Source organism: Somniosus microcephalus, chromosome 8 (genome assembly GCF_052327205.1).
Source record: "Somniosus microcephalus isolate GS21.2 chromosome 8, FLI_Smic_1.0, whole genome shotgun sequence".
NCBI lineage: Eukaryota > Metazoa > Chordata > Chondrichthyes > Squaliformes > Somniosidae > Somniosus > Somniosus microcephalus.
The window spans coordinates 67,045,000-67,069,834 of NC_140994.1; the positions used below are offsets into that span (position 1 = coordinate 67,045,000).

The 24,835-nt window shown below is 43.6% G+C and overlaps 1 protein-coding gene and 1 long non-coding RNA gene across 5 annotated transcripts in view; one reads left to right on the forward strand and one right to left on the reverse strand.

The window, feature by feature from the left end:
* LOC147113589 (pantothenate kinase 1) overlaps positions 1-24,835 on the forward strand; it is an 89,460-nt gene that overhangs the window by 15,520 nt on the left and 49,105 nt on the right. The gene's annotated exons all lie outside the window — the stretch shown is intronic.
* The window catches only part of LOC147113590 (uncharacterized), a 40,081-nt gene continuing 18,206 nt past the window's right edge, over positions 2,961-24,835 (reverse strand). Inside the window, exon 2 of the long non-coding RNA XR_015079237.1 lies at positions 2,961-3,334. This is a non-coding gene — a long non-coding RNA (uncharacterized LOC147113590). The remainder of the gene's footprint in view (positions 3,335-24,835) is intronic.

Sequence of the window (24,835 nt, forward strand, 5' to 3'; positions counted from 1 at the left end):
GGCGCGCACTGCGAGCCCACCGACCATTGTGGGCCCAAAAACAAAACTAAAGGAATTTCTCCCCCACACTCCACTTTCATCAATGCCCTATACCATGCACACAATATACACTAACCCTAACACAATGACGAAGAATTATTTGGTGGGTTTTAGCTAAGAATTAAATATATCAAGAAAGAGTAGAGATTTTGTTTTACTTTGATCATTGATTTGAGCTCATGAATTTAAATACATTTACCTGCACCATTATTTTTCACTCTAAGTGGCTGCGATGAGAAATCTAGCATAAATCCAGGAAATTCACAATCGCCATTGGCTTGACTGGGGGTGGGAGGGGTGGAGCTATGATCAACTTTTCTCGGAACGGCACAAAAATCCCAGGAAATTATGGCATGACATGCGCCCTCATTTCCTGGGGACTTCTGCGCTGGACAACAATCCCAGCGCTGCGGATGCACAATTTGAATGGCGCAAGTCTCCAGGAAACTCTAGGCCATTATCTTCAAGAAAAGCTGTATGTTCTGTTCTACTATGATTACAGTTTCCTTGCAGAATTTCCAAGGAAATGGGATTTTGGTAACAATCTTTCACAGACGGTGTGATAGTTTAAGTACTTAACTTCCTCTCAGTACCTAGAGCTTGATGTAGCCAATTTGAAGCTTATACTTCAACTGAGGAATTGTTTATCTTTAATTCAATAACAGCACTTGCCAGTGGTGGAAACACTCTAGTCACCGTGTTTGTCACTTATGTGGCTAACTACCAGTTATTTATACAGGCCTCGGTGCATTAGCAATGAATACTGCTATACAGAAAACAGTACGAGGAAAAGCAATCTTTATAAAATTCAGAATTTGCTGATCGAGCAATTTATTCCTTGTTTTTATGTGGCCAGTTGAATTATTTTGAACTGCAGTAGAATCCAGTTGCTTATTTGACCAGTCACCAAGCATTACAAGTGACCCCTTGTAGGACACTCCCTGTGTTTACTGTACTCGTTCAGCTATTTGAAGTGCTGGTAAGTGCAGAGTCCTATTCCACTAAGAATGCTAGATTTGGGCTCAAAATGAATTGGTTGGGGTTTTGGGGGGGGGGGGGGAATAAAAGCACACTAACTTTTAGCAGTGCATCAGTGAGGAGAGACTGAACAACCGATTAACTGCTTACTGTGATGTTGCCTTTACAGCTTCACTTGAAATCATGCTCTTTTATTTCAGTACTTTTTTTTTTAGATTCAAGGTAGTGTAGCTTTCGTTCCCAGTGTGGTCAGCTGGGCAGCACCGCTTAACAGTATAGTCATTGAGTCATCGTTGGGATAACTTGTTACCCATTCATATGCCAACAGTGTAGTCATTGAGTCTCCCTCGATTCATCCCATATGCTAACTGCTGCAGATTCGCAATGTTACAACTGAGGCAATTGTCCTTTTAATAATGGGGAACTGACACCAAAATGATCACTATAAATGATGCAATAGCATAGTTTCAGTTGGGTTGTAGTTTTGTTCATTTTGAACATTTATAAGACTGGCTACTGCAAACAGTGATTAGTACACCTGAGTTCCATTGTATACAACAGCCTGCACACTTATTGTGCCTTTTAACGCAGCAAGCAGTCTCGCAGCACTTCACAAATGGGATTATGAAAGGGTTTGATAGGGTAGACATAGAGAAGATGTTTCCACTTGGGTGAGAACAGAACTCGGGGCCATAAATATAGTCAATAATAAATCCAATAGGGAATTCAGGAGAAACTTCATTATCCAGAGAGTAGTTAGAATGTGGAACTCGCTGCCACAAAAAGAAAGACTTGCATTTATATAGTGCCTTTCACCACCTCTGGATGTCCGAAAGCGCTTTACAGCCAATGAAGTACTTTTGAACTGTAATCGCTGTTGTAATGTAGGAAATGCTGCAAGCTCCCACAAACCGCAATGTGATAATGGCCAGATAATCTGTTTTTGTTATGTTGATTGAGGGATAAATATTGACCAAGACACTGGTTATAACTCCTTCCTCTGCTTTGAAATATTGCCATGGGATCTTTTATGTCCATCTGAGAGGGCCAATGGGGCCTTGATTTAATGTCTCATCCGAAAGACGGCACCTCCGACAGTGCAGCACCCCCTCAGCACTGCACAGGACATAAGAATTAGGAGCAGGAGTAGGCCATATTGCATTTCAATCCTGCTCTGCCATTCAATAAGATCATGGCTGATCTTCAACCTCAACTCTACTTTCCCACTCGAGTGTCAGCCTAGATTTTTGTGCTCAAGTCTCTGGAGTGGAACTTGAACCCACAACCTCCTGACTCCGAGTGCTACCCACTGAGCCATGGCTGACGAGGAGTAGTTGAGGCGAGTAGCATAGATGCATTCAAGGGAAAGCTAGATAAGCGTTTGAGGGAGAATGGACTAGAAGAAGATGGGGTTAGTTAAGAAGGGAGAAGGCCCGTGTGGAGCATAAACACCGGCACAGACCAGTTGGCACAGAATGGCCTGTTTCTGTGCTGTAAATACATTTTAATCCTTTGTAATGCTTTATGTTGTTAAGCTGCTAATGAGGCGGACCATTACGAAAGTAAGATTGCATTCTTCAACTGAAAAAACTTTCCATCTATCACAGGAGTTAAGCCCAGAATATCATTTGGAGAAATTAAAATTGATGTCCGTTTTAAGGTGTTTTTGATGTTGACAACACCTGGATTATGGTCATGCGACTCTTTCCACCCCACCCTCCCATCCTTTTACAAGTAGCATAGACATTTTTGAGCTCTCAGGCCGGTCGAATGAAGAAAATAGGTAATAAAAGTAGAAGATTAATTAAATACAGTTCAGAGGGCCAAAGGGACTGAATATAATTTTGGTGCGTGGAAGGCGTTTTCATTCCAAGGAGGAGTAAAACTCTGGAATATAGGGCCAGCTGGCTATAAAAATCACTGAACAAGTGCTTCCTCCAGGAATTTTATGCTGTACTGTGCCTTTATTTTAATTCCTTTGTCCCATGTTGTCAGAAAACCCTGTCCACAGCAGTCTTTCTCAGTGTGCCAGTGCTCTTTCTCCCAATGAGAACAATACTTTAATCAAAAAAAACTTTGTTAGAATTAGCTGATGTCAGTCCTTGAAGCTTTATAATTGAATGCTATCCTCTTCTTCACGCGATCCAAGTGTCAAATTTCACCAGAGCATTTTATTGTTTTATTCGGATTAAAGTGCTTTGCTGTCTGCCTTCAGCGGGCTTTAAATTTTACATGAGGTTGCTCCTTCCAAGATGAGATGGTTTTGCTCAATGTTTCTTCAGGTGCCAGTATTCAAAATGGTGTCCGCAACCCAAATCTGAAAAGAAGTGCAGATGTTGGCAGTCAGTGAGTGTCACCTAATGAAGGAGGACTTCATAGTTTGGTGCTTTTGAAATGAATCTTTCAGATAACCTATCGACACAGGTTTAGACTGTCTTGTGCGATTGGAAGAAAGGATTGAACTTTTACAAAACCCAGCAGTCTGTTGTTCTACCTCGTACTCTAAAGCTCATTGTCAGCTCGCACTGAGGAGGCTCTTATACTGCATGCTACCGGGCCAACCATCACAGGAATTCAGCTGTTGTTCTGGATTTCTTCAATCATGTTGGGATAATTCTCACCCTTTTTAATAACCGATTAGTAAAACTAAAGAGAGTAATATGTCGGGACAATTAAATAACATTTATTATTATTTACTTGTCGTAGAGGGAGTGCAGCGAAGGTTCACCAGACTGATTCCTGGGATGGGGGGATTGTCCTATGAGGAGAGATTGAGTAGACGAGGCCTATATTCTCTAGAGTTTAGAAGAAGGAGAGGTGATCTCATTGAAACTTACAAAATTTTTATAGGGCTTGACAGGGTAGATGCTGGGAGGATGTTTCCCCTGGCTGGGGAGTCTAAAACACAGGGTCACAGTCTCAGAATAAGAGGTCGGCCATTTAGGACTGAGCTGAAGAGAAATTTCTTCACTCAGAGGGTGGTGAATCTTTGGAATTCTCACCCCAGAGGGCTGTGGAGGCTCAGTCATTGAGTATATTCAAGGCAGAGATCGATAGATTTTTGGATATCGAGGGATATGGGGATCGTGCAGAAAGGTGGAGATGAGGTAGAAGATCAGCCATGATCTTGTTGAATGGCGGAGCATGCTCGAAGGGCCAAATGGCCTGCTCCTGCTCCTATTTCTTAGGTTCTTATTTCAAAACATTCATCTTATGACTGCATGCAGTCCTACGACTAGAAATTTGCATACAAAGAACTTCTCGGGAATCATGAGCGATGCCTATCCAAAGCCGTTCACAGTACCTCCCCTTGAAGGTAGCCAAAGTTCCTAACTGAATTCAAGTTGTGTATCCTTCTTTATACCATGTTTAAAAACAAACTTTTATTTTCTAATTCTTGTTGAGTTTAACTTTGGATGTTTCATGACCCTTGGCAATCAAACCAATTGCTGGACATACAACCCCATCCTGGTCGATATCCTGTTCCATTGTTATCTCGGCAACTTATATCTTTTGTCCTGTGATGTCATTGTGATCAAAAGATAAGGTTTGCCAGCATACAGGTTAAACAAATTTTGATTTATTCATATAGTTTAATCATAATTGTGTCAGCCATGGCTCAGTTGGTAGTGATCTCGCCTCTGAGTCAGAAGGTTGTTGGCTCAAGTCCCACTCCAGTGACTTGAGTACAAAATCGAGGTTGACACTCCAGTGCAGTACTGAAAGAGTGTTGCACTGTCGGAGGGGCCGTCTTTCAGATGAGACGTTAAACCAAGGCTTCGTCTGCCCTAACCAGTGGACATAAATGATTCATTTGCACTGTTTTGAAGAAGAGATATGGAGTTCTCCCCAGTGTCCCTCAGCCAGCATCGCTAAAAAAAAGATTATCTGGTCATTATCACTTTGCTGTTTGTGGGACCTTATTGTGCGCAAATTGGCTGCCTACATTACAACAGTGACTCCACTTCTAAAGTACTTCATTGACTGTAAAGCACTTTGGAATGTCCTGAAGTTGTGAAAGGCGCTACATTAGCTGGTCTTTTTATAAAAAAAATAAATTTTAAAAATGTAAAAACTTATCTATATTTTACATATTGTTTTAATCCGAACCTAGACCAGGAGGGTACTGCCTATGCAGGGGCTTGAAGACTATGCTGCAATTATTGGCACTAGAGCTTGGAAACATTGAGTTGTCCGTCTGCTCCAGCAAATATACATGGGCATCGTGAGAAATTGTCAGCGCGCCTTGAATCTTCTACTTTTGCGAGGTCTTTAAGTTGAAGCAGTAATTTGAACCAAAACTCCCAAAAGGCATACAACTATAACTATCTCTGGAACTTCATCAGATGAAAACAGCTGTACTCTCCCAATTAATATTTCTTCATAATAGAATTGATACTCATTTTTGGCCCTTCACATTGTTGCTTCAATGCAATCTATATAAACTATTATCTTTCAGAAAAGCCATTGCACTAGCTTGGTGTTTTTGCAATGTTTAGCAACCTGGCCATCTTCACTGCATTGACATCTTTTACAGATAGTGAACCTAAAAGCCATCCTTCAAAGGTTAGTCAACTCCAAAAGGGGCAGTCTAACTAAAACATATTTCCTCCAGTGGGTCAGCGATGCTTTATATGTCTGGGTCTAAATGGCTCACAGCGAGAAATCAGAAGACTACTAGGTCGCAGGCTAACTCTCCTGGACGATTACTGCAACATCTCAGCAGTGACATTTGTGGTGTATGTAACCGTTCCACCTTTAAGAGAACTATTTTAAGAGATGCACAACTTTATCTTGGCTGCTGTATACTGTAATACCGGTGGTGACCACACCGGTATATAAGTGCTGTGTAATGATTTATTGGGCAGTTCAGCCTGACCTTCGACTAGTAAAGACCTGTTGAATTTATTCTTGTGGTTTGTGTGCAGTGATTCTTATTAACAATAACTAGAACACACAGACTTAACAGTGGCGACGATGACGATCTTACCCTGCGGCAGAGATATATCCAAGGCAGTTTAACGGGCGTCGAGAAGAGGCATCCGCCCTCATCATCCTGCTGAGAAAAGACTCGGGTCTGAAGAGCAAGGAAGAATCCTGACATGAAGCCTTCCATCAGCAACAGGCAGTGATCATCCCTTCTATCGCGGTGGTGGGTAAGCCGATCAGCGACGAGCAGCAAGTCGGCCACGTTGGCTGTGAAGTAGGGGAGGGAAAAACGGAGGATATAAGGGCGGAGAACTCGACCACGGCCGGGGAAAAGAGCTGGACAGAAGTCGGGGCCAGAGGCGCTGAGACTGGGGCAGCGTAAGGCACGGGAGCCGCGGTGAATGCAAACGCAGCCGGTGTAAAAGACCGGGCTGCAAGCGGGCTGGGAGACGCAACAGCGTCGAGAGAGAGCTCAACCGCGACCGGGGAAAAAGGCCGGGCAGCTACCGAGGCCGCGAGGCGCGGGAGAAAATAATTTTTTTTTTAAAAAACCGCAGAGAACTCGGCCGCAGCCGGGGGAAAGGACCGGACTGCAAGAGGGGCTGGGAGGCACAATTTGAGAACTGCTGGGGAGGGCGAACGCAGCAATACGGCAATCGCCATTACAGCCAGCGGGGGAGAAAGGCAAACGCGGGAAGCCGCCATTTTCGTAGGCGGGGGAAGAAGACGAGCGCGGGAAACCGCCATTTTGAGAAAAAAAATAAAATTAAAATTTCTTTTTGTTTCTCAAGAAGATTGCGAGGATGCCTAAGCGTGGTAACATCAACGATTTCGATGCCGATGTTGAAGATTGGGCCACGTATGTAGAACGCATAGAGATTTATTGTAAGGCAAATAAAATATCAGATGAAGATAAAGCACTAACCTTACTAAACTCAATGGGTGCGAAGACATACGGGCTATTGAAGCATCTTCTATCACCAGCTAAACCGGCGGATCAGGCTTTCGCTAATATTGTTGCTGTCCTGAGAAATCATTTGCACCCCACCCCGCTGATGTTAGCGGAACGATTTAAATTTTATGCGAGAACGCAACTGAAAGAGGAAAGCAACGCGGAGTATTTAATTGAACTGCGTAAGCTAGCGAAATACTGTCAGTTTGGGGAAAGACTGACAGAGGCACTGAGAGACAAATTCGTGTGTGGATTGTCGAAAGAAGGAACACAAAAGCGGCTGCTTGAAAAGAATGATCTTACACTTGATAAGGCTGTCACTATTGCAGCATCGCACGAAGCCGCAGCGAGAGGCACTGCGGAAATGCAGCTGAAGGCAGCGGTACTCGGCGTAGATCAAATGGCTTTGGGTACAGCGAAATGTTATTGTTGTGGAAAGACAACACACAATCAGAACCAATGCTGGTTAAAAAATCAGGAATGTAGAAAATGTGGCAAGCTTGGTCACATAGCTAAAGTATGCCGGTCAGGAAAGAAGACCAGCAACAAAAAGTCACCGCAGGAAAAGTGCAGAAAGGTACATAAGGTGGCCGAGAAGAGTTCGGATGAACAGAATTCGGATTCAGACTCCAACAGCAAGGAACTGGGTAGTCTGAGAATTCACAATGTGAGTAAGGAAGCTGACCTACAAACTATCTGGGTCACACTTCAGATAGCAGGAGTCCAAGTGAAGATGGAATTGGACACCGGATCGGCGTTGACGGTCATGAATAAGCAAGACTACAAAAGGTTATTCACACATATTCCCCTACGGGATACGGAGATAGTATTGCAGACATACACGGGGCAAAGAGTATACCCCATCGGAAAGATAAAAGTCAAGGTGGTACACCAGGGCAAAGAACACCAAGGAATGGACTTATATGTACTACCTGAGGGAGGTCCTGGCACTCCCTAAAAGCAATAACGGTAGATTCCGGAAAAAAAGATGTCAAACCTGAACGATTGTCCAGAATATTGGATGAGGCTAAAGAGGTGTTCCAACAGGGACTGGGAACACTGAGAGGAATTACGGCAAAAATCAAGATTGCAGAACATGCAAACCCAAAATTTTTCAAAGCCAGACCGGTACCTTATGCGATACGACCTGCTGTGGAAGCTGAGCTGGAAGGGCTAGAACGTTCAGGAATACTGTCCAAGGTGGACTGGAGTGAGTGGGCCACGCCCATTGTTCCCGTCATGAAGCGTTCATCGAGTAACAAGCCAGGGGAACCGGGGAAGGTCCGCATCTGTGGAGACTTCAAGATCACGGTTAATCCGGTGCCTCACACGGTGCAATATCCGCTTCCGCGGATTGAGGATATCTTTGCTTCATTGTCTGGCGGGAAACACTTCACCAAGATAGACCTGGCGCAAGCGTACTTACAGATGGAAGTTGAGGAAGAGTCGCGCCAGTATCTCACAATCAACACGCACAGAGGCTTGTATCGATATAATAGACTGGTTTTTGGAGTCGCTTCGGCTCCAGCAATTTGGCAGAGGGCCATGGAGCAGGTATTACAGGGAATTCCAAGCACTCAATGTTACTTGGACGATATCCTGATTACAGGAGATGACGATGAGGAACACCTTGCAAATTTGAAACTGGTGCTCACCAGATTGAAGGAATATGGACTTCGAGTTAATCGCCAGAAATGTGAGTTCTTTCAGAAACGGATCTCGTACTGTGGTCATGTCATTGACCAGGAGGGGCTGCACAAGTCACCTGACAAGATCGAAGCTGTTGTGAAGGCTCCCGCTCCGGAAAATGTATCCCAGTTGAGGTCGTTCCTAGGGTTGATTAACTATTACCATAAGTTTCTGCCAAATCTATCCACGGTGCTGCACCCGCTGAACGCTCTTTTGCAGAAAGAAGTACCATGGAAGTGGAGCGAGGACTGTAAGAAGGCCTTTCGCAAAAGCAAGGCATTGATCACCTCAGAGGAAGTGTTGGCTCACTTCAACCCAACGCTACCTATTCGTTTAGCTTGTGATGCTTCTCCTTATGGTATTGGAGCAGTACTCTCACACAAGTTGCCAAATGGCTTGGAAAGGCCAGTCGCATTTGCATCCAGATCATTGACCTCTGCTGAGCGCAACTATGCTCAGATAGATAGGGAGGCTCTCAGCCTTGTGTGGGGAGTAAAGAAGTTTAATCATTACCTGCAGGGCCAGAAGTTTACACTGCTGACAGACCACCAGCCGTTGGTATCCATTTTTAACCCTAAGAAGGGTGTTTCGGTGATGACAGCACAGAGGCTCCAGAGATGGTCCCTTTTCCTAGGGGCACATCAATATCAGATAGAATTCAAAGGTACAAAGCAGCATGGTAATGCTGATGGGCTGTCGCGCCTGCCACTACCTACTGAGGAGGGGGCAGCGACGGTTGACCCGGTGGAGTTATTTCACTCGACCATCATCGAATGTTTACCTGTCACCAATGCAAATATTGAAAGGGAGACTAGGAATGACCCGACACTGTCCCGGGCCTACGAATTGACAGTAAAGGGATGGCCAGCCCATGGTGATCCACTGTTACCGGCATTCTCAGCAAGACGAGAACAGCTGTCCATCTGTCAGGGAACGTTGATGTATGGAACAAGGGTGATTATCCCTCCTAAGTTAAGAGAGAGAGTTCTAAAAGAACGACATGAAGGTCATCTGGGGGGAGTCAAGATGAAAAGCCTTGCTAGGGCTTATGTGTGGTGGCCGGGTATCGACCAACAGATAGAGGATCTGACGAAAAGCTGCTCAGGGTGCCAAAAAGTCCAAAATGCACCTCCAATTGCACCGCTGCATCCATGGGAATGGCCTTCAACCCCATGGCAACGTGTACATATTGACTTTGCTGGTCCATTCATGGACTCCATGTTTTTAATTGCAGTGGACGCACATTCTAAATGGCCAGAAGTGATTAAAATGACTACCACTACCTCGGAGAAGACGATCGCGGTGCTAAGAACGATATTTGCAAGAAATGGATTGCCAGAGCAAATATGTTCAGACAACGGACCACAGTTCGTGTCAGAGGAATTCCAGAAATTCCTGAAGAAGAATGGGGTGAAACATTATACCTCTGTCCCATATCATCCAGCTACGAATGGGCTGGCCGAGAGGTTTGTACAGACGTTCAAAAAGGCAATAAAGGCCACGAGCGAAGATCAGATTCCACTGCAACACAAGGTGGACAATTTCCTACTGGCATATCGAAACGCCACCCATGCAACAACAAACCAAAGTCCTGCCATGATGTTCTATAACAGGAGGTTGCGGTCCAGGTTGGACTTATTAAAACCAAATGTGCGGAGGGAAGTCGAAAACAAACAGTTCCAGCATATCAATAACAAGCCCACTCGGAGTTTTGAAATAGGACAAACCGGTGTTAGCCAGGGACTATAAAAACGAGAAATGGCAATCTGGAACAATTCGGGCCAGACAAGGACCCCTGATGTACACGGTAGATGTTGGTGAAAACGTAATGCGACGTCATGCTGACCAACTGGTGGGATCGAGAACAAGGGTCGAGCCCATGGTTACGACAGAGACAACCGTGGAGGAAGTTAGTGAACCTGAAGCATCTACCTCAGAAGTGAATATACCTGATGATGATGTCCTATCCATAAGGGATCAACTAGATGAGTCACCCCAGCAACGAGAACCAGAGACCCCTGAAAGGCGTTATCCGTCTCGGATCAGGAGGCCTCCTCAGAGACTGAATCTGTGAACTGTTTTTACATGAAGTTGTGTATATATGTTATTATGTTATGTTAAATGGGGAATATATACTGTTAAGCTAAAAAGGGAGGATTGTGGTGTATGTAACCGTTCCACCTTTGAGAACTATTTTAAGAGATGCACTACTTTATCTTGGCTGCTGTATACTGTAATACCGGTGGTGACCACACCGGTATATAAGTGCTGTGTAATGATTTATTGGGCAGTTCAGCCTGACCTTCGACTAGTAAAGACCTGTTGAATTTATTCTTGTGGTCTGTGTGCAGTGATTCTTATTAACAATAACTAGAACACACAGACTTAACAACATTCAGTCACTGGCTAGGGGCAGATTTGCATCACATATTGTCAGGTTTAGAGCAGGAAAGATTTTTCAAAAGGATCATTATGTAACAGGGATCCCATTGCATTGCAGTCTGGCAACCAGAGCCTCTTTTCATTCCTTACCAAGTTCACATAAAGTGATGACACAACCGAGAAAAGCAAAAACAGTTTATTACAACATGGAAACAGTACAACAGGCCACGTGTCTGTTGATATTTGCACTTGACACAACACGATTATACCTGCTTTAGCAGGCCCTTCTCTATGTTGCTAAGAAAAATTTCAGTTAAATAAGTCAATCAAAATCAGACATTTTTTGGTGTACAGGAACATCTTCAGCACGTGATGGGCATCCCATTTGTTACAGTTACACATCACAACGTCTGTGAACAGTACACACTCTTACTACCTAAAGAGAGAGTGCTCCCAAATCAGAAGTTAAAGAGAAGCTGATAGAGATTGCATGGCAACCTAATAAATCAATATGAAAGCAGTCAGGACAGCCATAAGGTGTTTCTATCCCTCCTTCCCCTCTAGCCTTACAGTTTGATGACATTCCAGAACTATTTACAGTAACTCTATAATTGGGCTTCCAATGCTGCATTTATGGAACCATACCCCACAACTCATTTTTAAATTGTGCTAAATTTAATTCCCTTTCTCGCTCTTAGAGGAGATTTACAAGGTTGCCGAGAGTGGAGAATCTTAGCTATGAGGAAAGACTGGATATGCTGGGTCTGTTTTCCTTGGAACAGAGGAGGCTGAGGGGAGACCTTTATTGAGGTGTATAAAATTATGAGGGGCATAGATAAAGTGGATAGAAAGGACCTATTTCCCTTAGCAGAGGGGTCAAAAACCAGGGGGCACAGATTTAAAGTAATTGATGGAAGGTTTAGAGGGGATTTGAGGGGAAATTTCTTCACCCAGAGGACAGTGAGGGTATGGAACTCACTGCCTGAAAGGGTGGTAGAGGCAGAAACCCTAACCACATTTAAAAAGTACACTTGGGATGCTGTAACCTGCAGGGCTACGGACCAAGAGCTGGGAAGTGGGATTAGGCTGGATAGCTCTTTGTTGGCTGGCGCGGACACAATGGGCCGAAATGGCCTCCTTCTGTGCTGTAACTTTCTATGATTCTTAGCTGTGCTGAATCTATTTTCAGTTGGACTTTGAATATGGCATGGATGAGTCGTGAAATCATCTAGATTAAGATGATTACAGGGCTATTTTATAACCAAAATGCTCCCAAGTGATTTTTTTCTGTGAAATTAAGTTATGGTAAGTTTTGTGCTTGGTAGTATTCTCACCTCTGAATCTGAAGATTGTAGGTTCAAGCATCACTACAGGACTACATCACGTAATCTAGACCGACTCTTCAGTGCATTACTGAGGGCTGTTGCATTGTTGGAGGTGCTTTTCTTCAGAAAAGGCATTAAACCAAAGCCCTGGTTGCCTGTTTAGGTGGATCTAAAAGATCCTGTGATACTATTCAAAGCAGAACAGGGAGTTCTCCCACCTACATTTCTCCTGCAACCAGCACCACTAAAAATAGATTAACTAGTCGTTTATCTCATTGCTGTTTGAGGGATCTTGTCTGCAAAATGTTTGCCATATTTGCCTCCATGAAAGACGCTGCACTGCAGAGTAATTCATTACATATGAAGTGCTTTGGGGCGCCTCAGATGTGATACAGCATTATATTAATGCATGCTTTTCTTTCACATCACCAAGACTACACAATCTAGGACCTTTTCACAATGAAGTGCAGAATGGAAAATACCAAGTAATGTTACCAATGATAAGAAACAAAAGTTAAGATAAGAGGCTAGAGAAAAGAAGTTATACTGCATTGAGGCATGAATGAAGACAATATGGAACCTGCAGAAATGGAAGAACATGTAGTGACTATAAATCAGAAAAAAAATTAGAGCATTTTTAAATCGAGTACAGAAAATATACAAGATTAATGAAAGCCTTGTATTCAGTATTTTAAATTATAGTTGTAGGGCAGTAATGAAGTACTTTGAATGTCTTGCTCAGAACCTCCCAATGTCTTCCATATAATATCAGTCTGATTCTGTTAGTCTTTCCGTCTCATATTTCCCTGTCCAGAAGCTGATTTATAGTCCAGTGCATCTTTTGCTTGCTGCTATTGAGAGCTGTGGCTATGTTGGTAGCACACTTGCCTCTGAATCAGAAGGTTGTGGGTTCAAGTCCCACTCCAGGGACTTGCGCACATAAAGCTAGGCTGACACTCCAGTGCAGTGCTGCACTGTCAGAGCTGCCGTCTTTCGGATGAGACGTTAAACCGAGGCCCCGTCTTTGAGACATCCGGTGGTTGTGAAAGGCGCTATATAAATGCAAGTCTTTATTTACAAATGTGTTCTTCTCAATTGGTCAGGTGTTGGAGAGAGTGAGAGAGGTTCTGTCTGCTTTATAGTCCAGTGCATCTTTTGCTTGCTGTTATTGACTTATTTACAAATGTGTTTTTCTCAATTGGTCAGGTGTTAGAGAGAGAGAGAGTGGTTCTGTCTGCTTGAAGAGTATTTTCTCAGCATTCCCTTGTCCTTTACTATACTATATCGCACCATCAGCTCTAAGTTCTGTCATTTCTGTGCTATATTGGACCAGTAGTTCTACATTCTGTATGTTCTATGTTATATTGGACCCATAAAGCAGAAGGGGTAACAAATTGCAGGGATGATTTTGCACTCCCAATGATTGAAGGGGCATGGGATGGAGATAGGGCTATAACAGTTCCCGTGCACCTGTCCAGCATGGCTCTTCACAGGGAGTGTGGGATTGCAGAATCATCTTTGAAATGCTTGTAATGTTTTTCTGAATGAACTTTGTTGCCTACAATCAGAAACGTTATCCTTCAGTTGGGCACTTTTTTCTGACAGTTGCTGCTCAAACTCCCAAGTGTCTTGTTCCTGTTCTTGGCACTGGAGTTATATTATGATGAATAATTGGTCGAGCAAGTGAATTGACATGACCGAAATGGTGTTGCAAAGAAAATCTGGAAATTCACCTAGATGGTTGCCGGGAAACTGTCCATGGAAACAACTGAAAAGGATTAAAATGCAGTCTACTGTTAATTAGAAGCACATTTTTACTTGGAAAAAAAATCAAATAATCCAGCAGTTTGAATTAAGCAATTTTAGTAAAATAGCACAGGAGGTGGTTTTCCCCTCACAAAATTTTGATTAAGCAACTTTGAATTGAAAGGACTGGATTGTATATTCCCTTATTTGTTTTATTGCTGTTTTGATTCGTTCCGGCACAGGCTTGATGGGCCGAATGGCCTCCTTCTGTGCTGTATCATTCTGTGATTCTATGGTTGTACTTCAAGTTGGACATGATACAAGTATAGTTCAGTTTTATTATATAATATATAAACATGCAGCCAGAGATAACATTCAATGTTTCTGAAAGATTGTGCAGGTAAATGCTAAATTTCAATTTTGCTGCAGAATTGTCGTCTTGCTTGAGAATCACTCGATCATTTTAATTCCTGTTAATCTACAATAAATGTACCATTGACTAACTAAATCATGCTGCATCCTTACATCTATGCATATACAACTTGCTCACATGTTTTCTTGGTTGTTTTAGCTAGGGTTGTTGCCCATTTAATTCAGTCATGACTATCATTGTAAGCAATTGCTGACATACTTCTAGGTCTTTGTTTGCTTTCTTCAAACAGGATTAGCATATCCAGCTGTAGTTTCATCGTGCTAGCTGAGGCCAGATCTCCAGTACTTATAGAATCATAGAAATTGTAGCACAAAAGAAGGCCATTCAGCCCAATGGGCCTGTGCAGGTTCTAGCTCTTTAACGGGGGTTATCTATTCTAACTCATTTCCCTGTCTTTTTGTCTATATTATTGCCTTTTTAAATATCCAGTTCTTTTTTAATTGATTTAATATCTGCCTCAACAGACACATATAGCAAAGCATTCCAGGTTCGAATAACCTGTCTGGGTGTTACTCTGTGTTTTCTATGGGTTCTGCATCTCTGACCACTCCCGCAGGTGAGCTCTTGCTCCCTACAAACCAGAGTGTGCCCTTATGCTAAATATGTAGAGAAATTGTAGTGAGCCCAGGGATCAAACAGAAAACTCTTGTTACTGTATTTGGGCTGTTGGTTACTGTAATTGGGCTATTGCTTGAACAACCCGCCCTCACGTGATCTTCCTTGATTTCACAAGATGGTAGAATAGACACTTCACTGGACCATGGCTTAGGCTCTAAACTGCCAACTTAACTAGTAAATAGGTACGTGATCAGACAAACCTACAACCTCTACCACCGAGGACAAGGGCAGCAGGCGCATGGGAACACCACCACCTGCAGGCTCCCCTCCAAGTCACACACCATCCCGACTTGGAAATATATCGCCGTTCCTTCAGAGTTGCTGGGTCAAAATCCTGGAACTTCCTCTCTCACAGCACTGGGAGTACCATCACCACACGGACTGCAGCGGTTCAAGAAGGTGACTCACCGCCACCTTCTCTAGGGTAATTAGGGATGGGCAATAAATGTTGGCCTTGCCAGTGACGCCCAGATCCCGTGAATGAATTTAAAAAATTATATGCGGTAGATTAACAGTAATTACAGGCTTAACTATCCATCCCTGGGAGGTAGAAGTAACAAATAATCATGTCTAATGCACTAAACTGTAATGTAAACTTGTCCAAAATGTCTCCAAAAATCCTCGTTCTGTGTGCAATGCCTATAAGGCATATTGTGGTTTTAAAGTTATGCAACTTGTGTAATCATTTATCGATGCTGAGAGTTTCATTGGATCAGTTTACTTATTTTATTTTACTCTTTGCTGCACTTAAGGGGGATTATTGTTTTCAAGTTAGTTGCATTCAACAGGCAATCTGTCAGTTTGATGTCTGATTTGGTTCCTCCTTAAAACATTGTCATCCGCTGTAGTCTGTCAGCTGGCGCAAAGGATTAAGCACGAATGTTTACGAGGCGTCTGTCAGTTATTTCATCTGTCAACCACAGAGGTTGGTCAGATCTGCATCATGGTGTGCGTGAGCTTCAGGTAGGTAGGGCTGTTAAAGGGTGGATACTCTGGAATTATACAAAACTCAGGTATGCAGTTCTAAGTGATCTGGTTTATTGAGATGTTGGCAAATACTCCCACCATCTCCCATAATTCTCTCTCTTTTGTGTTCAGTGGATTCTGGTGTTTGGCAAATAGTAGTCTTGCTGTGAGTTGGTGTATGACTTCTGATTCCACATGATGCACCCCAGGACTCTTGCGTGCGGCAGTCTGAAAGTGCAACCTTGAAAGCACAGTGTAATTGGCTGTTGCATTTGTCCAATGTCCGTCCTTGGGTGTCTGCTGTTCACTCACTCACCTGAGTCGCCACAGTCCAGTTGCAGTGGACACAGTCAGAGATAAGTCAGTGTAATTACTGCCAAGTTAGAAAAAGTACAGTACCATAAAAATTTTCTCACGAGATAGCTTCACTGCTTTCTTCGCTCAGCCTCTGCACCGAGTGACTTCTCATCCTCGGTGACTTCAACCTCCATCTCAATTCATCATGCTCTCTCCTCTGAGTTCACTGCCCTCCTATCCTCCCTTAATCTCGCCCTCCATGTAAACTCCCCCAACCCATATTCACGGCGAGCCCCTTGACCTTGGCATCTCTCGTGGCCTCGCTACTGCCACTGTGTCAGTCACGGATAAGGCCATCTCTGACCAATTTCTTGTATCACTCTCCAGCCACATCCCCCTTTCCCCTCCCAACTCTACTCCCTTCTGTGTCTGCCCCTGGAAAAAAAAAACTCTCTCCCAGCTCACTTACAATTGCACTTTCAAAATCCCAACTCTCTAGCCTTTGACCCTCCATTCACCACAACATTTCTGCAGCTTCCGATATGTTCAACCATACCGTCACCACCACCTTTGATGCCCTAGTCCCCATTAAAACCATTACTCTCTCTCACCCCAGCCGCTCCCCCTGGTACGGCCCCCATCTTCGCTCCCTTAAGTCCAAAGGACTTGAACAGTTATGGTAGGCAACTGGTTTAGCTATTCACCTATCTGACTGGACCAAATAAAGCACTATCTGATCCTGCTCTCCTCTCCCAAAAGTGCTCACTATTCCAGGATCATTCTGGAATGCCAAGATAAACCCCTGACTTCTATTCTTTATTGCAATCCGTCTTCTTAAACCCCTCTCATGTGTCTCCTCCACCCTCCCCTCCCAACAACAAGTGTGAGAAGCTCATGGACTTCTTTATCTCTAAGATTGAGACCACCCGATCAGCTGCACCTGCCCTGCCCTTTCCCTTCCTTTCCCTAGCCCACCGGGCCAAACTTCCTCTAAGGCTCCCCCCCCTGCCCTAGCCCTGAACTTGCAGCTTTCTCCAGTTTCTCTCCAATCTCCCCATATGCCCTTTCTGAGCTCATCTTGACCATGAGACCCACTTCCTGCTCCCTCGACCCTATTCCCACCAAACTGGTGACCACCCAACTTCCTTTCCTGGCTCCCGTGTTAGCTGACATTGTTAACGGTTCTCTCTCCTCGGGTACTTTCCCCATTCCTTCAAATCTGCCATCATCACCCCTCTCTTCAAAAAACCAACCCTTGACCCCTCCGTCCTTGCAAACTACCGCCCCATCTCCAACCTCCCTTTCCTCTCAAGTCCTTGAACGTGTTGTCTTCCAAATCTGTGCCCATCTTTCCCGCAACTCCATGTTTGAATCCCTCCAATCAGGTTTCCTCCCTTGCAACAGTACCGAAACGGCTCTCATCAAAGTCACAAATTACACCCTTTGTGACTGTGACAAAGGTAAACTATCCCTCCTCGTCCTTCTTGACTTGTCTGCAGCCTTTGACACGGTTGACCACACCATCCTTCTCCAAAACTCTCCACTGTCGTCCAGCTGGGTGGGACTGCACTCGCCTGGTTCTAATCATAGCCAGAGAATCTCCTGCAATGTTTTCTCTTCCTGCTCTCGCATTGTTGCCTCTGGTGTCCCCCAAGGATCTATCCTTGGCCTCCCTCCTATTTCTCATCTACATGCTGCCCCTTGGCGACATCATCCGAAAACGCCACTTCAGCTCTTCTGCTGCGGAAACCCTCATCCATGCCTTTGTTACCTCTAGACTTGACTATTCCAATGCACTCCTGGCTGACCTCCCACGTTTTACCCTACATAAAATTGAGGTCATCCAAAACTCTGCTGCCCGTATCCCAACACGCACCAAGTCCTGTTCACCCATCACCCCTGTGCTCACTGACCTACATTGGCTCCCAGTTAAGCAACGCCTCGATTTCAAAATTCTCATCCTTGTTTTCAAGTCCCTCCATAGCCTCGCCCCTCCCTATCGCTGTAATCTCCTCCAGCCCTACAACCCTCCAAGATATCTGAGCTCCTCTAATTCTGGTCTCTTGTGCATCCCTGATTTTAATCACTGAACCATTGGTGGCCGTGTCTTCAGCTGCCTTGGCCCTAAGTTCTGGAATTCCTTTCCTAAACCTATCCGTCTCTCTACCTCTCTCTTCTCCTTTTAAGAGGCTCCTTAAAACCTACCTCTTTGACCAAGCTGTTGGTCATCTGCCCTAATTTCTTCTTTTGTGGCTCGGGGTCAAATTTTCTTTCGTAATGCTCCTGTGAAGCGCCTTGGGACGTTTTACTACATTAAAGGCGCTATATAAATACATACAAGCTGTTGTTGCTTTAATTATAGTATATGAAATAAATTGAAACCTTGCATCTTCAAAACTGCTTTCAGCAAAGGTCAGGTCACGGGGAAATAAAACGTTCAGCCGCCCTACTATCTAAAAGGTCATTTGCACAAAGCAAGGTGGAAGCATTGAAATTTGTTGGGTTTACCTTTTTAATTGGCCCCCTTTCCATCATGGAATCAAGATGGCGGAGGAGGGGTTCACGAGAAGGAAAAGAATTTCAGAATAAGTTAGCATGCGTGGGGTAGAGAGTATCTGCAGATGTCTGTGCAAAAAACGGCTTCTTAAATAATCACCGTCCGCTTAAAGTGAAAATCACATTTCTTCTGGTAGCAACACACCATGGCAAATCACTTGCCTTAATAACTGGCCATAAAAGGTCTTCTCCTGTGTCTAATGTGACTTTCTCCCAAGCCTGTGTCTACTAGAGTTTGACGGAAAAGTGTTACATTTTATGAGGAAGGGGGTTGCTAAGTAACAATATATAACTCATCCCATGGATGCTGTGTGTTCATTTGTAAAAGCTGGCCATTGTGTAATTGGTGCTGTTTGATGTACCCCTGTACTACTTGCACTGGTAAGTCAGACCTTGGCATATATGATGTACTAACTGGGTGAGGCTGCGGCAACTGCAACAAGAGCCACTTTTACATGCTGCTCGTTTAGTTGGATTCTATGGGGGTAATTTTAACCTAATGAGAAGATCGGATGGAACATCGGCTTTACATCCCACCCAATATTACTTTCCATTGAAGTAAAAAAAAAAAAAAAAAAAATCCCGTAGACTTCCCACCATTGAGTTAAAATTACCCCTGAATCGGCTTACCACATTTACACTAGTAAAATCCAGAGCTGTGGGGAAAAAAGGGCAGCTGTCTCGAGCTCCTCCTGTGGGTCACCTAATTAAGGCAGTGAATAGCTGAGCTTACAGATCAGGAAGGTTCTAGTTTCAATCTCTGGTTTGTGCTGAGTTAGCTTATTTTAGTAGCGGGCACTTATTTTTATTCATTTTTTCTCGGGATGTGAGTGTCACCGGCAAACCTGGCATTTTCTACCCATCCCTAGTTGCCCTGTGAAGATGGTTCTATGTTGCATTCTTGAACCGCTGATGGTACTCCCACAAAGCTGTTAGGAAGGGAATGCCGGGATTTTGACCCAGAGAGGAGAAAGGAACGGCAATATATGTCCAAGTCAGGATGTCTTGTGACTTGGAAGGGAGCTCGGAGGTGGTGGTGTTCCCATGCACTTCGTCCTTCTCGATGGTGGAGGTCACTGGTTTGGGATGTGCTGCCGAGGAAGACTTAGCGAATTGCTGCAGTGCATCTTGTAGATGGTACACACTGCAGACACGGTGCGCCGGTGGTGGAGTGGGTGGATGCTTAGACTAGTGGATTAGGTGCTGATCAAGCATACTGCTTTGTCCTGGATGGTGTCAAGCTACAATTGGTCTTCAGGCTTCTACATTTAAGAAGTAAATCGAATCAAGGATCCTGCTCCTAATAGTTAACAACAGTTTCTGCTGGAAGTCCATGTGTGTTGCCAAGGACAGAAATGGATCATTTGTGATGCCCACTCCCATGCATCCATGCTGTATGTGGTCTCTCTTTAATTATTAATGTGGTTACGTGTATCTTCAAATGTAACGGTTTGGATTTTGATCTCTTGGCAGTAATGTGTGATATGTTGTCCTTGATTTTACAGATAAGAACTGAGTTGACCGTAAACAAAAATGAGTTCATAGGGTGTGTGTCCACTAACCAATTGTGTTGGAAGCTGGTAGTGCTTGTGGAAGTAAAAGCTATTGACCAAGAAGAACTTTTTATTCAAGCAAAACACTGATAGATGAGTTCAAATGACTATGGTTCCTTCTTAGGCGGCATTTGCACTACAACTATAACATTGGTGCAAAGCGCCTTTTACTTTCCACTAACGTTAGAAGTTGTCCTTTAGGGTCATCTCGCTCCTTTTCGCTCCAGAGCGAGCTCAGACCCTGGATTTACACTACAACTTTGGCCTTAGCAGTGTTGCAAATTAAAGCGACTTTGTATCGACACTACTTGTGTAAATGGAGCTTTAGTTCAACTGCTCTTGGAGTGAGGCAGAATGAGATTCTGGTGTAATACTGTACACCAAAACACTATTGCAAGCTGTTTTTCAATTTTTCTCACATTTCAGGCATATTTTTCAGGTGGAGATTTATTGACCGTTATTACGACATTTCAGCTAGTGCCATTAAAAACTGGCCAGTCACAAAGCAAACTGTCCTTGTTATGCTGCAGGAATAGGGACTGGAGGGCATAGTGGACACGGGTGATAATATTTAATTTCATGTGTTTCATTTATTTTATGGTTTAGTTCTTTATTAGTTGTCCTCCTCTAAAAGTGGGGATTGTTTTTTTGTTTGATGACACTGGGACAACCCAGTGTCTCCTTATAGTTTCATTAAGAAAAGGCATAACATTGACCTCAAGCTGTGAGGCAAATGGAATAGAGACTGAACCCGATTACGAATTACTGTCATTACATTTAAAGAGATGAAAGTTGGGAAGATGTGGAACATATCGATGCTTTTGCAGCACTGTAGTCAAACTTGGGCTTTAGAGGTACATGCAAATTCAGCTTGAGCTGTACAAGGATGTCTGGGTGTGTGTGTGTGTCACTCGAGAAGGAATTGAGGGATATGGTGAGGAGGCATCTGGTATGCTTCATATTAACCAAAAACAAGAGGTCAGTCTTGTTGGGCCAAATAGGCTTTTCCTATTTCCTAAAATTTTGTTATTGTGTAGGTGCCGTTGGGCTACTATCCAAAGAAGCAGTTGCTACAAAGAGACCATTGTGGTATCCACCTAATATGAAGCTCCCTAATGTGAATCCAGTGTTGCTGATTCAGTAATGCTCGTAAGGGACTTTTGCTGTGGATTTTACCTTGCTTTACAATGGGTTTACCGAGTGTGGCATCAAGGAGCCCAAGTTAAACCGAAGTCAATAGGAATCGGGGAAAATGCCCCACTGGCTGGAGTCATACCGAGCACAAAGGAAGATGGTTGTGGTGATTGAAGGTCAATCATCACAGCCCCAGGACATCGCTGCAGGAGTTCCTCAGGGCAGTGTCCTAGGCCCAACCATCTTCAGTGCTTCATCAATGACCTTTCCTCCAACATAAGGTTAGAAATGGGGATGTTCGCTGATGACTGCATGATGTTCGCTGATGACTGCATAGTGTTCAGCGCCATTCACAACTCCTCAGATAATGAAGCAGTCCATGCCCGTATGCAACAAGAACTGGACGACGTTCAGGCTTGGGCTGATAAGTGGTAGGTAACATTCGCGCCACAGAAGTGCCAGGCAATGACCATCTCCAACAAGCAAGAGTCTAACCACCTCCCCTTGACATTCAACGGCATTATCATTGCCAAATCCCCCACCATCAACATCCTGGGGGTCACCATTGATCAGAAACTTAACTGGACCAGCCACATAAATACTGTGGCAACAAGAGCAGGTCAGAGGCTAGGTATTCTGCAGCGAGTGTCTCACCTCCTGACTCCCCAAAGCCTTTCCACCATCTACAAGGCACAAGTAAGGAGCTTGCCTGGAATGGTGCAGCTGCAACAACACTCAAGAAGCTTGACACCATCCAGGACAAAGCAGCCCGTTTTATTGGCACCCCATTCACCACCTTAAACATACACTCCCTCCATCACCCACGTACCGTGGCTGCAGTGTGTACCATCTACGAGATACACTGCAGCAACTCATCAAGGCTTCTTCGGCAGCACCTCCCAAATCCTCGACCTCTTCCACCTAGAAGGACAAGGGCAGCAGGCGCATGGGAACACCACCACCTCCAAGTTCCCCTCCAAGTCACACACCATCCTGACTTAGAAGCATATCGCTGTACCTTCATCGGCGCTGGGTCAAAATCCTGGAACTCCCTCCCGAACAGCACTGTGGGAGTACCTTCACCACGTGGACTGCAGCGGTTCAAGAAGGCGGCTCACCACCACCTTCTCAAGGGCAACTAGGGATGGGCAATAAATTCTGGCCTTGCCAGCGACGCCCACATCCCATAAGCGAATTTTAAAAAAAATTGGGATCTGACCGCTATACCCATTTTACACTGAGCACCAAATTATGTCACTTCCTCCTAATTTGAGTTCAAACTAGACGAGAGCAATGGCCTGATTTACTATCTGTTTATATAATGCAATAAATTTATTAACTCTACGTGTCCTTGAGTTATTTTTTAACTGCTAGGAATATTTGTTTTTGAAATACATGAAGCTGCCCAAAGATAAATGTCTATATTGCAGTGGATGCAAGTTCATGAGTGAAGTTCCACATCCCTTGATTGCATAACATTCATAATTTTTAGCATGCAAACACTAGACAATACATCTTCATCTTGTCTGTGGCAACTCAGATGGACTAAATAAGTGAGTACACTCTTCCAACTGTAGGAAGAGGAGCAGAAAAACATGAAGCATTTACCGCAGTTAAATAAAGATGAGTGAGCGAAGTAAGGAGAATAGTTTACGAGTTTAATTCTCCTTTCAAAATCTTAATGATAAATGCGCAATTAACTTAGAACACCCGACCGACCTGATATCCAGAAGATGATATTCCATCAGATTCAGATTACTTAGTTTCACTTTTTGCTTTTTTAAATGTCATCTAAATTGATAAATATCTTAATTTATCTTTCTTCAGAGATTGATCAATTAACTTCCACTCCCCAATAAGATATTACACTGATTTTGTAGGTTTTGGCAGATATTTTTTTTTAATGAAGTTGAAAAAGGAAATTTGTAACATCTTTGCTGTCCATCCTTTTTGCCCGCATGAATAGACGATTTTTCAAAGTGGTTTATTTAAGCACATTGCTTGTAGATGATCAAATTACTGCTGTTGCTTTGGACAAACAGACCTTCATTCTTCAAATCTCCCAAAAAGGCCAGTTTCAAATCACCTTTGAGGAAGCTCCTGTTCAACAATATATCTTAACAATTCCTGGTTTTGCATATGTTTTATTTTAATTTTATGAATAGATGATTTAAAAAAAATCAGTGAACATTTCTAACGTGTTCTTGTAATGGAGGCATATAACAAATCGCATTAACAAGTTTAAAAATATATAACACTTCTGGTCACCATGTTTGAGAAAGATATCTAGGCATTGGAGAGGGTGCAGAGAAGAGCAATTAGATTGATAGCTCGGGTGCCGAATGCCAGCTATGAAGAGAGGCTGCAGAAGCACAGAATGTTTACACTGGACAAGAGAAAGCTCAGGACTGATTTTATTGAAGTATTCAAGATCCTAATGGATAAGATATACGTTGATATATTTAACATAGTCGCGGATTCTACAACAAGAGGGCGTAGCTGTAGAAAAAAGGTGAATAGAGAGTGTAGATTTCGTTACTTTATGAAGATGGTGATGAATGTATGGGGTGGACAGTCAAGGGAGGCAGTGGGGACTGATTTGTAGCACCAAATTCAAGGGAGTTGGACAAATACCTGGCCAAAAGTCTGCGCGGGGTATGTGAGAGATCGCAAATGTGATGCTTCCGAGACACTGGGACTGGACAAGTTCCTAAGTTTCTATTTGTTGGGAAGAAAAAGTAAAAATTTTAATTCCTGGTGTGTTTTAAATTTAAAACACATTAGCCAAAATGAGAATTTTGTATTCGGATTAGTATCATACAGCACAGGAGGCTGCCATTCGGCCCATCGTGCTTGTGCCGGCTCTTTGACAAGCTACCCAATTAGTCCCACTCACCTCTTTTTCCATAGCCCTGCAAATGTTTCCTTTTCAAGTATATACTCCATTCCCTTTTGAAAGTTACTATTGAATTGACTTTTTTACTATTTTAATCTGGTTACTGACCCTCTCGCCAATGGAAACAGTTCCTCCCTATCTACTATATATCTAAACCCCTCATAATTTTGAACACCACTATTAAATCTCCCCTTAACCTTCTCTGCTCTAAGGGGAACAACCTAGCTTCTCTGGTCAAAACCAAAGTTCATAATGTAATCGTCAGAAGCAGGCAAAGTAAAACTATATTTGGGAGGGGAGTAAAGATTTTTAGCCGAGCTTTTTGAATGCACCAATTAAACA